This window comes from Bombus terrestris, unplaced genomic scaffold (assembly GCF_910591885.1).
Source record: "Bombus terrestris unplaced genomic scaffold, iyBomTerr1.2, whole genome shotgun sequence".
NCBI classification, from domain to species: domain Eukaryota; kingdom Metazoa; phylum Arthropoda; class Insecta; order Hymenoptera; family Apidae; genus Bombus; species Bombus terrestris.
Window position 1 is genome coordinate 4,811,287 of NW_025963552.1, and position 12,671 is coordinate 4,823,957.

Sequence of the window (12,671 nt, forward strand, 5' to 3'; positions counted from 1 at the left end):
TGGATGTTATAGGTTCTTTATTAAATATGAGATGGTAATCCATGCAATGAGTTTAACTTGTGTCGCATTTAGGAAAGTGATTATGCGACAAGCAGGGTAGACACAGGGTATGGCCATTACCGTCACAGAAGGTAGAGTGGTTTTAAGTTAAATTAAGTTAGGCAAATATGTGTGAGACCAGAGTGGTTGATTGTTGTGTTAAATCCTCCACCTGGAAGAAAAAGTATTAGTGATAGTTGTATGTATGTGATTTGTGTATGTGACAAACCTGAAGCGACAAGTTATTAGTGCAATATTTACCTTGTATACTAGCTGTCGGAGCAGGATACGTTATCTTCATTATAAGTAAAAGCAACTATTGTCTGAATGTGTTCACGAGCCCTTTGGGTGTAATACAATCAAATGAGGAGACTCTCCATCGGAAAGGGAAAGTCTGGGATACATAGAAGCATGTGATCATATAACGCAACTCAAGGAGATGTAACATCTGTAGAACTGATCTTGGATAGAACGCCAGATTAATTATAGCACTATAATTATAGCCAATAAACTAAATTCTAGTGCCTTTCTCCTGGCACAAGCGCTCTTGATTGTGTCATAGCGGGATAGCTTATAAAAATTGCTCGTCGCAAACCTAAAACGACGAAAAGTTTATAATTGATATATGACAATTTGGATATCTAACACCTGAATTCGATGCCACTTTTGGACATAATTGTTCTTATGATGAGAAGGCAATAGTCCATAATAAACAAATATTACTTACTAAGGTTTTGTGCCTATAAGGCAAGCTGTCACACGGTTGAGGTTATGCAGTAACCAGGGGCGTCGTGCTGATTTTCTCAAATCAATAAAGGCCAATGAACAAACTTATCAACTAGCTATAGTGCAAGTTAAGACTCTCCTCGACGAATAGTGATAGTGACTTTGCGAGGTAAATATTTACTCTCCGCGGACAGCGCATCGTCAGCGGGCATGAATCGGTGTATTTTCACGAACCGAGGCGAAGAAGGAGAGCACAGGTCACGGTGAATTTTTACAAATATCCGGATATCACTGTGAGTATTTCATTATTTTTTAAAAAAACTCGTAAACCGTAACTGCGATGTGAAACGTGCGGTGATCACCGGGCGCCGCCATTGCGCTAGTGACGCGCCGCCATTACACTAGTGGCACGTGGCGGGCCGACCGAAGCATAGAGCACACGGTCGCAAGATCGACAACTCGTATCGATGTGGAAATCAATGAGTCGCGGAGTGCACGATGCATAGAGCCGAACTCGATGGCAAAACCGATACAAACCAAAACGCATAATTTAAATGTAAATTAAGTAGCTAATATCGAACGTAGATGAAAGAAAGTAGATCTGCACACACATAATCGATACGCGCACGGATAAAAAAAATAAATTAAGGTTATAAAGTTGAGACTTGATTCGTAAAAGGATAATTACGAATAAAAGTTAGATTTGATTGTACCAACAAATTGTTAATAACAATTAGTAAGATTGATCGTAAGATAATAGTTACGAGTTAAAGTTAGAATAATTATAACTAACCAATTACTAAGACAAAAGTTAGATTTAAACCAATAAGTAATTGTTAGTAGTACTACGAGTAAAGTTAGAACTGATAATAACCGTCTAATTAGTAAAACTGAAAGTGAGAGTGATAAAAATAAAATTAAGGTTATGAAGTTAGAATCGTTAAAATAAATTACGAATTGCTAGTATTATAGTTAGTACCTAATTATTGAGACCAACTAGAATTAAAATTAACTATAAGAATTCGATTGGCGATTTTACGATGACATTGGCAAGTTTATTTGGATACGAATTGTATACATTCGGAAGGATACAGTGTGATTATACGACGACCGGCTACGTCAACGGACATTTCCCTTTTATATAAAAAACAATATGGATAAGTTAAATAAGGTAAATAAACTTACGGCTCAGGGGGTTTCGGAGCCTCCAGGCCCCCGGCTCGACCCGATGGTCATCTAACGACTGGACGAACGGCGAGGGGAAGGTCGATCCCAGGGCCTCCCCTCGTTCGGTAAACACGACCGGGGACCAAGAAACATCCACATTTGTCAAGGAGGAGAATAGGTGAAAGAAAATCACAAGGAGATACCTGGAATTTGACGAAGATATCGCGGAGATGCAGGCAAGCAAAGAAGAAACACCACCCAGCGAAAAGGCAACCCGACTCGTCAAGGAAGAATTCTTGAAAGGTGACAAGATCATCAGATTGTAGCGGCACTCGTCGGTAAAATTCATAACGGTTTCCGTCCAGTGAACCCGCTACACAAGAAATCGTGTTTACTGAAAGATGAGTTTATTATAGATCCGACAACCTTAGGCGGTTAACGGAGGTTAATCCAAATCCGTCGTTTTTGTTGTGATCATAGGCCCTCGAGTCAACTACCCGAAAAGTCAACAATTGTAAACAAGGTCGAGAGTTCAGCGTCCGTTGGGATGTTTCGAGAACATCTTCAAAATTCAAATCCCAACGCCTTTCGTCAACTCCGACGCATATAAATGTAGCGAACAGGGTTGCGAGGCATTCTTGGTTATCGAGTGACACGAGCAGTAGCAGTTAAGTCGATACTTCCTTGCGCCGATCTATTAGTAACCGCGAATCGAGACAACAAGTGTATTATACGACTAGTGCACACATAGGGCATATTTTAATAAACTACGTAGTTAGGTATACTCTTGTGTTTTTTAAACCTAATCGCTACCATACACCTCAAGATATATGAGAAAGTCACCAGAGGAGGAGAGCGCGTGCAGGACAACGAGAAGCATGGCCAGGAGCCAGTCGAAGGCAACGAGGGACGAGGCAGCCAGCACTTCGGAGCTAGACACACCGGCGGAAATGTCGGACAGCGGCAGCGAAGCCGCAGTAACAACGGAATGTCTCAGGAAGGCCATGATGAACAGAGCAACGGCCGAGAACAAAAGCAACGACGAAGAGAGTATTGTCATTTAAATGAGCGAATGGAAGGCGATGACGGAAATCATCAGAGAAGTCTTCCGCGAAATTCAAGGAATAGGTAACAGACTATACCTCACGAGCAAAAAGGATGCCGACATCAAGAAAAGGAGGGACGCTATTAGTAACAAAGCGACCAAGATCCACTCGATGCTGGACAAGATAAGGCTCAAGAAGAATGCTAGGATGGTCACAGCCACCAGGCTGACCTTCCCTCCGGGGAGGAGCGAAGAGAAGGAAGGAAGAAGGAAGGAGATATCGCCCATCGAAGGGAAAGGAGATGAAGTGATGTGCGTGAGTTATACTTGTAGTAGTTGGGCCTAGTCCGCTGTAATTGTCACTGGGGGCTGTAGATGTCGCTGCCGGGGTATTGCTGATTTTTCCGTCGTTTTTTGGTGCGTGGAAGTAAAATCGGACTCCGGTCGCCGGGATTCGAACCCGGGTTCCGAACGTTCGCAACCTAAGACGTTAACCACTGGCTGCCGTCGTCCGGCACTAGTTAGTGTCGAGTGGTGGTATTTGGCTTGTCATGTGCCGCCACAGAGACACCAAAAGAAAGAGACCAATGATCGTGGAGGCCTCCTACGCCGAAGCCTGTGCCGGCAACAGCTCGGCAAAAGCGACTTCGGATTGCACGGACAGCGAAGAAAGGAAGACTGGATCTCCGTCCGTGGAAGAAGAGGAAAAAGATCCCGACGGTGGTCAGGAAGGCGAACGCAGAAAGGGCGGCAGTGGACAAGCCAAAGAGGCCGGAGGGACCGAAGAGGGTACGTAACAGACCCGACGCCATCCTTGTCAAAGTAGGACAAGACAAGGAGTGGATCCAGGTCTACAAGGAGTTGATGGGGGCAAGGGAAACCCTAAAAGAGAGCAGCGGAATTAGAAGGAACAGAACGCGCTACCAATGCGCGACAAGACCTCCGTGGAGATCAGGGATATAGACCCGCTCGTAAGCAAGGAAGAACTAGCCAGGGAGCTAGTAAACCATTTAAACATAAACGATATCACCGAGGTTGAAGTGAAAACCCTAAGAATGGCGCCGTGGGGTACTCAATCGGCAATAGTAACGATGCCGAAAGCCTATCTGGTCAGAGAGGGGGCGAGCTGGAAGATCAGAACCTGCTTGACGATCGTCTCGATAAAGGCACTAGCCAATGTGGTAAAGTGCTTCAGATGCCACACGTTCGGGCATATCGCAAACAAATGCACGGCGATAAGCCCTGGAAAGGAGATTTGCAGGAAGTGTGGAGCCAAAGACCACACGATAGCTGCCTGCGTCAACGCACCCTGCTGCTCCATCTGCAGCAAGGAGAAAGGAGTGAAATTTGACCACGTAACCGGGTCTCTGGCTTGCCCAGAATATATAAGGCGGTTGAGAACGAAAAAATGAAGATGCTGCAGATAAACCTCAACAGATGCAAGCTGGCGCTGGACTTAATGCACCAATGCGCGATCGAACTTAGGCCGGATATAATAATAATATCCGAGCCGAACAGGCATCTCTACCTCACTGGTTTAATGACACCAAAGGAGACGCCTCGATATGGGTCACCCTCCTCAATGGCGAACTTCGGGATGAAACAACAGAGGTCAAGAGCGACGTGATAGTGGGCGTCCGTGTCGACGACGTCTTCTGCTTTAGCAGATACTGTTCGCCTAACATAAATAAACAAGATTATTTCAAGTACATAGACACGCTGTCATCTATGACGAAGAACGTTGCTAGAAGACACGACAAGGTCGTCGTGGCCGGAGACATCAACGCAAAATCAACCTGTTGGGGAGGATCGACCACAGACAAGAGAGAGAGAGTCTTAATAGAGGCATTAAGCGGCCACCGGGTGTTTCCATTGAGATTCAAGGAAAAGTACACCTTCTTCATGAACGGGAAGACGAGCTTCCCCGACATAATAAGTGTATCGAACAAGGTCAGCGAGATACACGCTGGAAGCGCGGTCTTGGACAAATACTCGGCCTCGGACCATCTGTACGTGCTCCACGGGTTTAAGGCGAGGAAGACTCGAACCACATCGAAGTTCTATAGGTACGTGACCAAGGACATGGCGCCGGAGGAGTTCCTGAGCAGATTCGACGACACAATGAAGAAGGAGGACCTCAACGCGGCTATCGGAGCGGATGGGCCCGAGTCCTTGCAAAAGTGCATAGAAGGTACGTGCGAAGGGATGCTAAGGAAGGCAGGCTGTGCGGCGAGCGGAAAGTACGCGAACTACTGGTGGAACCCGAAGCTTGCGGAACTTAGAGCGCAGACGCACAAAGCGCTCAGGAAGGTGACGAGAGAGAGGAAGAAGAATGCCGGCAACACCGAGCCCCTCGTCAACGCCTACAAGGAGATCCAAAGGCAGTTAAAAAAGGAGATCGCCCGTAGCAAAACAACAGCTTGGGCAGAATGCTGCAAGATACTGGAGAGCGACCCCTGGGGCAAACCCTATCGCACGGTCATGAAGAGATGCAAAAGCAAGGGACCAACCAACGAGATGACGATCGACATGGTGGAAGCAGTCCTACAGAGGCTATTCACCATGCGATACGGACCCTCCCATTTCGAGGGCCGCGAAGAGGCAGAGACCGAAGAGGAAGGAGACATCAGCCTTAGCGTCGTCATCGGCGAAGGCGATGACGCAGGAGCGAGCTCGTGACAAGGGTGATCGACGGCATCACCGAATCAGGAAGGATCCCAGACTGCTAGAAAACTGCCAGAGTAATACTGCTAAGGAATCCGGAAAAGGATCCCAGTCCCCTAACGTGTACCGGCCGATAAGCACACTCCCAGCCATGAGCATGATCTGGGAAAAATGTTTTAAGAAGATCATCGAAAGATGCATCGGAACGGACGGTACGGAGAGGAGTACGGTAGATGCCATCACGCAGGTGATGAAGTTTGCCGACATTTGCAAACAGAGTAGGGTAATATGCGTGATGATCGCCCTGGACATTAGCAATGCCTTCAATTCGCTCAGCTGAAAGAGCATATACGAGGAATTTGACAGGAGGAAGCTGCCATGGAAGGTCAAAAGGCTAATTGGCAGTTATATATCTGGAAAGAAGATCATCGTGAGCAACCAGCACGGCACGGTGGAGCACGAGGTGGCAGCGGGAGTTCTGCAGGGATCCATCCTCGCACCATTCCTGTGGAACTTGGTATACGACCGGTTGCTCGAGAGACTCGACAACATGCCAATGGTCAGAGCAACCGCCTTCGCAGACGATTTGGCCATCACGTGTTCCGTCGGGAAGAACGAAGAGGCCTCCGCCAAGGTCAACACGATGCTAAGGATCGCCAACGATTGGTGCACGAGTATCGGGCTCACACTGGCGAAAGAAAAGACGGAAGTCATGCTCATCACAAGGTTGCGAGTGCCGAGAGTGGTGAAACTCAGGTTGGGCTCTTCGGACATCGAAACTGTTGACCGTATCAAGTATCTCGGAGTCATCATCGACACCAGTCGGAGTATCGGTGCGCATATTGAGATGGTGTGTAATAGAGCCGACAAGTTAATAGGAGCCCTCAGGGGAACACTACCTATACATCAACGGGCCGCCCAGCTTGGCTCGTAGGCTCTACTACAATGTGTGGGAGTCCATCGTAACTTACGGAGCACCGGTGTGGGCTAGAGCAGCGAATACCGATAAGAACAGGAAAAAGCAGAAACGAGCACAACGAACGGCCCTGTGCATAACGACGACGGCATACCGTACCGTCTCCTACGCGGTATTTTGCGTGTTGACCGGGAATCTCCCGATTTACATAAAGATACAGATGCTCGGAGAGACTTACGAGAGGAAGATCCATGGGTCCAGGATTGGCGCGGATGACGGCAGCAAGCTGAAGGAGGAACCGGAGGCGATTCGCAAGAATGCCCAAGAGAAGTGTCAGAAGGAGTGGAACAACTACAAAAAAGAGAATGTCACAAGGAAATTAATACCGAGTGCGCACCTATTTACCAAAGAGAAGATGGACATCGATCATCGCACCATGCAGCTGCTAACTGGGCATGGGAGCTTCGATGTCTATAGGAAAAGGATTGGCAAGAACAGCGACAGCAACTGTCTCGACTGTGGAGACCCTAACGACGATGCAGAGCACGCCCTCTTCGCGTGCCCGAAGTGGACGGACAGAAGGATCGAGCTGGAGAACGCTCTTGGTGAGAAGATAGACGTGGACAATCTGATCGCCACGGTGACCGCCAAGAACGAGAGCAGGGATAAATTCAGGCAATTCTGCAGGACCGTCATGTCTCACAGGAGGGTGACAGGGAAGGCCTTGGAGGAGGCAAGGAGGAGAACGAGAGCAACCACAACTGCGCGGAGCAGTGACGGCAGAGGTATAAGACAACAAAGAACCGCAGAAGGAGATCAGCCCAGTATTTTGAACTAGCTGAGAAGATGACGAGAGCAATAACTGCCCGAAGAAGAAGACACAACGGGGCATGAAAAGATAACGCTGATGACTGCCGACAGGTTTTACCGGGGTTGTCTGTCCTCAAAGCAGAGGAAGAAGGAGGGGTTTTTAGTGGCTATGGCAACAACATCCGCCCGAGTCTCACATAACCCAGTAATGCGGGTCACTGGGCATGCGTAACAGCATCTTCCCCACCTCACGCAAAAAAAGTCCGTTCCCTTCGCGGTAGGCACGAACACATTTCTCTTCCTTTTCTCTAGCCTCCATGTGGCCAGTTGACGACGTCGTCTACTTTCTCGCCGCCGCATCACCGCCATCGTTAGGAACGGTCCTTACCTCCTGTGCGGCCCTCTTTTCTTTTAGATGGAATTTTTTACAGTGTTCCCTTTCTATTGGGCCGATTTTACTTGTCTCGGGTCTAAGTAGTATGGTTTCGCATTTCTAACGCGGTATGAACGTTGGCTGAGGTAATCAGTCTTGTTATTTCATGTTATCGAATAGACTAAATATTTAAGAAAACATACATGTATATATGAGGATAAATGGTATTTTCAGACGTGCATACAAATATATAAAATTTTTCCTGGCTTCGTTTCCCAAACAACGGATTGTGAAGTTCCCTCATACAGGTACGCGTATACTTAAAAAGTAGCGAGTCAAATGGACGGAACTTCATAACTGATTTTCTGGAAAGCCAAGTCTTGTGTCAAAAATTGTCACTTCATCCTCGACTTATTTTTGTATAGGAAATCAGGCCCTTTCGACTTGCACCATCATAATACTCTAATTTTCGCGCCTACTTAAATTTTGAAACTATTTAATTTCACTGGATTACATATAACTACCAACAACAAAATACTAACTTTCACGAACGACACGGCTGTTGTGACAACAACCATGCCCAAATCCACGTCATTCCATACTATCTGAGAGCGGACCGTTAGGTTTCGACTTGACCTTTGTACATGGCCCAACATTACTGTTAGGAAGATGATACATTGACACCGTACATGGGAATGTGTGTGTAAGCGTCAGAGGGCGTCCAGGTCAGAGTTGAGACAAAAGGCGGTTGGAAAACGGTTAGAAGAATCTAGAGGATTCGGTTGGTAACAAGCGTGCGTGCAAGAAGGTTGTCGAGGTCTTCAGAGTGTAATACATATGTATAGCTGTTGTGTGTGGATAAAGATAACTATTTGTATTTCCAAATCCTCTCTATACCTTAACACTTACGGGCTAGCGATTTACATGCCGGTGATTCCATTTGACACGGGCAGATCCAGGTCCGCGCACACCGGACATTTAGGTACCCGGGCCATGCAGTCCCAGGCACGATGTCCTTCCGTTCTGCGCCGGAAGCAACGCTGCGACCGGTCGACCGTTGACGTGCAACTCCGGGGCACGTGACCTGACTCCAGAATTTAGAAGCACTGAAGTCGGCCTGTCGGGAGAAGGGAAACTCTCACTGCTGACCAACCTATATGGAGCTTACCTTCTGATGGAGCGTCTCCTCTTCCGCCGTTGCTTCCACTAATTTTCCTTGCCGCTGTTGCCGGCGGCGTAGTCACACCGACCCGAGGCTCCGAGGAGCGGCGCGTATGACCCTCACGTTGACTTCGTCAACATGGCAGCCCCCCTCATCGGCATTGGCGGCCGCCACCTCCTTCGGGGTAACCCAGTCTTCCAGCCCGATTACTGTCAGCTCCGCTGTCCTCCGCGGCATAGTGACTTTGCGGGGAAGCCCTTGAGCGTAGCCGCCGTCCGCTTGGTCAGTCGCGATGCTTTGTTCCCAGCGTCCTGACCTGAGATTTCGAATAATAACGCCCCCGTGACCGCCTTCGTCGATCTTATGAGTGATGTCAAGTTCGGAGTGCTTCATCTCTCTCTTGACCACCGACATCGCATCCCTGTAGGTAAAGCCCGGCGTGCACGTTGAGCGATACCGCGGCACACCGGGGGGACCGGGGATGGCCAGGCATATTCTTTCCGCGCGCATCCCGTCCACTAGCGTAATGCTACTTTCCTCTCTCATTAACACCTGCATCACCGTCGCTACCCGCATTCCCTGTGCAGGGTCGCGCCGGAAACAGAGCGGTCACTTTCGCGAAAGTCTTCGTCCCTGATCCACTGATGCCGGCTGCCGCCGCGAGCGCCGAAACACCTGTTCGCAAGGATGACGACGACAAAGACGACGATGCCAGTTCCTCGGTTCTCTCACCCTCCATTTATCCATTTTCTTATTTTTTACATTACTCCCCAACCCGTCGGGACAGCGGAAACGGCGCGACGCTGACCATGGATAGGGGGGGGGGGGCTATAATCGCTCCTGTTGGGGCTCCGGGAGCATTTCCTTTCATCCCCCTCGTAGAGGTGATCCTCACCTCTTGTTCTTCACTGTCGTTACTTAGAACTTCGGCTGCCCTCTCCGTGCGTTCCATGGTCAACCGTTTTACCGTCTCTTGGAGACGACTGACCTCTCTCTCCAGAAGGCGCACCCTCCTCCGCAAGTATGCGCCGTCCTCTTCTTCCTGACCGTGGGTCGGTTCCGCGTCCTTCACGGTCACTTGCTTGTCTTCAGGTCAGATCTTTGCTTCTTCACTTCGCGCGTCGTCGCCGCCGTCGGCACCGCCGCGGATGGTAGCGGCAACGGCGGCCACAGAGGCGGCTTCGGCGTCGGTATCGGTGTCGGTGTCCGCCCCGCACCTCGCGCCCCTCTTCTTCCTTTTATCGGGAATCGGTAGCAACGCGGAGTCCGAATCTCCCGCGGACGCGTACCCCGCCGCGTACGACCGCTTGCCGAGCGCGCCCGCAGTGGCCGGAAAGGAAAAACATAATGACATTTCGTCGTCAGATCTCGCCCCCCCCCGCCGACGTCGATGCGTTCAACCCCGCGAAGATGCCGGGCCGATAGTCATATCGTCGGGTTCCTCCGACCCTTTCCGAGACCCTCCCCTCGGTTCGCGTGCCTCCGTCGTCAGACGCATAAACGCGCCCGCGGGCCCGGGGGCCCACCCTTGGACGGCAATGGTTGCTCGATGACGACGCAGCGGGGTCCGCTTTACAACTAGCTGCTGCGCCGGTACTGGGGTAACCCTCACTTGCACCGTAAACGTTTTTCCTTTCGTTTTGTTTTGCATAATAATAATCGTTAGCAATGTCGCAGATGTCGTCAACAAGGGTTTCCATCGTGGTGCCACTCACTCTTTCGCACCCTACGCCGGTCAAGGCCGGTGCAGGGTGACGGGGAGCCCCACAAAACGGTGAGGTGAGTGGTCTTGGCAGATACGGTCCCATCAACTTTTCCGAAGCTCTCCGCATCGCATCGGCAATTGGCGGGTGCCAAAGGCGCCGACCAGCCACCACGCGGCTATAGGAGAACATCAGATTCATCGGGGTTTCCCAGGGCGTAAACTATCCCCAATCTAACCGCAACCTAACTCCTTAAGAAAGTCATATTTACTCTCGCCGTTTACCCGTGCTTTTGTGTGTTTTTTTTTCAATTTCTTCACGTTGACATTCAGAGCACTGGATAGAAATCACATTGCGTTAACTCCTCGCAATGCTTTGTTTTAGTTGGACAGACGGATTCCCCTAGTCCGTGCCAGTTCTCAGCTGAGCCTTAAATGGCGGCTAAAAGGGAATGATTTTTTTCAACCATTCCCAGCGATCAAATAAAAGTTACAGTCGTCTGTATTACTCAGAAACAGAACGACTTGTGTAAAAATATCGTTATCTTGTAACGTTATTTAAGAAAATAATTCGAAAAAATCCTTCGGCTCCTCGGGCTGATGCGAATATTTCGAAATCTCTACGGTCCACACCATTGGTACGTGACACACGTCTACGCGTTGCTCTCTGGAAAATAGCCTAACCTAAAACCAATCCCTCTTGCGTTAGGTTTTCGATAAGACGGCGATTTTCTTACAATTTACGAACGTACGGGATCCGAAAATTTGCGAACGTAGTGTCACCCATCTAAAAATATGTTAAGCATCTCGATTGAGTTATAGTATTGATTTCTTTATCAGTGATCCTCATACATTTTAAATTTCCTTCTGTATTAGGGGTTATTGCCTCTCTACTGCCCAGGACCACGGGCAAAATCTCTCCGTCGTCGATATTATACTTTTCCTTGAAGTAATTTTGACATGGGAAGTACTTGCAGACTTTCTCTTTTTCTGCCTTTAGGAGGTAATCCTTGTTCTCATAACGGACGGTAACATCGACCACGAGAATCCGTTCCTCGTTTTTAACTATTAACGTCCGGTTTGAGCAGATTAGCCCCTACCCTTAACGTAGGTTCGAACAATAGCTCGTTATTTTTCATCAGCTTGTCGGCGAGGATTGGTTTCTCCTCATCGTACCTCTTAATCCTTAGGCCTTTGGTATATTGGCATAACCCTACGATGTGTCCTACGACATCTTCTACAAATTATATCTACTTTTAGTCGGCCTATGCCAATACAATCCTTGTGGAAAAAGTGTTTGTCCTAAGTCTTATGACATCCATGAACCTCGAGGGCTTAAGCAGATTATACTCCTCAAGCAACACGTTCCCAGTTTTATTCTTTGAGAAGTGATTAACTCTTTGTCGGCCTGTGCCAATACAATCCTAGTGGCAAAAGTGTTTGTCATAAGTCTTATGACAGCCATGAACCTCGAGGGCTTAAGCAGATTATACTCCTCAAGCAACACGTTCCCAGTTTTATTCTTTGAGAAGTGATTAACTCCTTGATCCTCGTTTCTCAACTCTAACCATAATTTGACGTGTCCATACTTTAGAATCCTCCTGGCTTTCTCAATGCCCTCAGAAGTGGCCGACCATTTTGTAGTATCGTGGGGAAAAACCTGTTTAGAAAGTAAGCAAAACAACGTCGCCTGTCTTTCGGATATAAGTTTACATAGAAAAAGCCTGTGTGACCAATGTCACCTAGCTCTTGCGAAGCGTTAACAGAATGGAATTAGAGAAAGGGAAAAATAGCGCTAATGGAGGGGAACGATTCGAATCCAAGGAGTGGTTAATCGAAAAGTGAGAGTGGGTCGAGAGGGCAGAATTAATCGAGGAGTCGAAGAGTAGAGCTATTAGAGTTAGCGTTGTCGAGTTGCGTTGTTATGAGTAGAATTGTTAGCGTTGCGGAGTTGCGCGAGTAGCCAAGTTAGAATAAGATTGTTACTATTAGTTTCATATTAAACAACCATTGTTGTCTGTCTCATTAATATCTGTATAACTAATTTAAAATAAAATAAATAGTATC

The 12,671-nt window shown here is 48.2% G+C and overlaps 1 long non-coding RNA gene across 1 annotated transcript; it reads right to left on the reverse strand.

Moving 5' to 3' along the window:
- On the reverse strand, positions 1-1,213 carry LOC125386985. The gene is made up of 3 exons (XR_007227582.1): positions 767-1,213; positions 301-634; positions 1-211 (listed from the first exon to the last, which is right to left on the reverse strand). It is a non-coding gene; the product is annotated as an uncharacterized LOC125386985 (long non-coding RNA).
- Between the last annotated feature and the right edge of the window lie 11,458 nt (positions 1,214-12,671).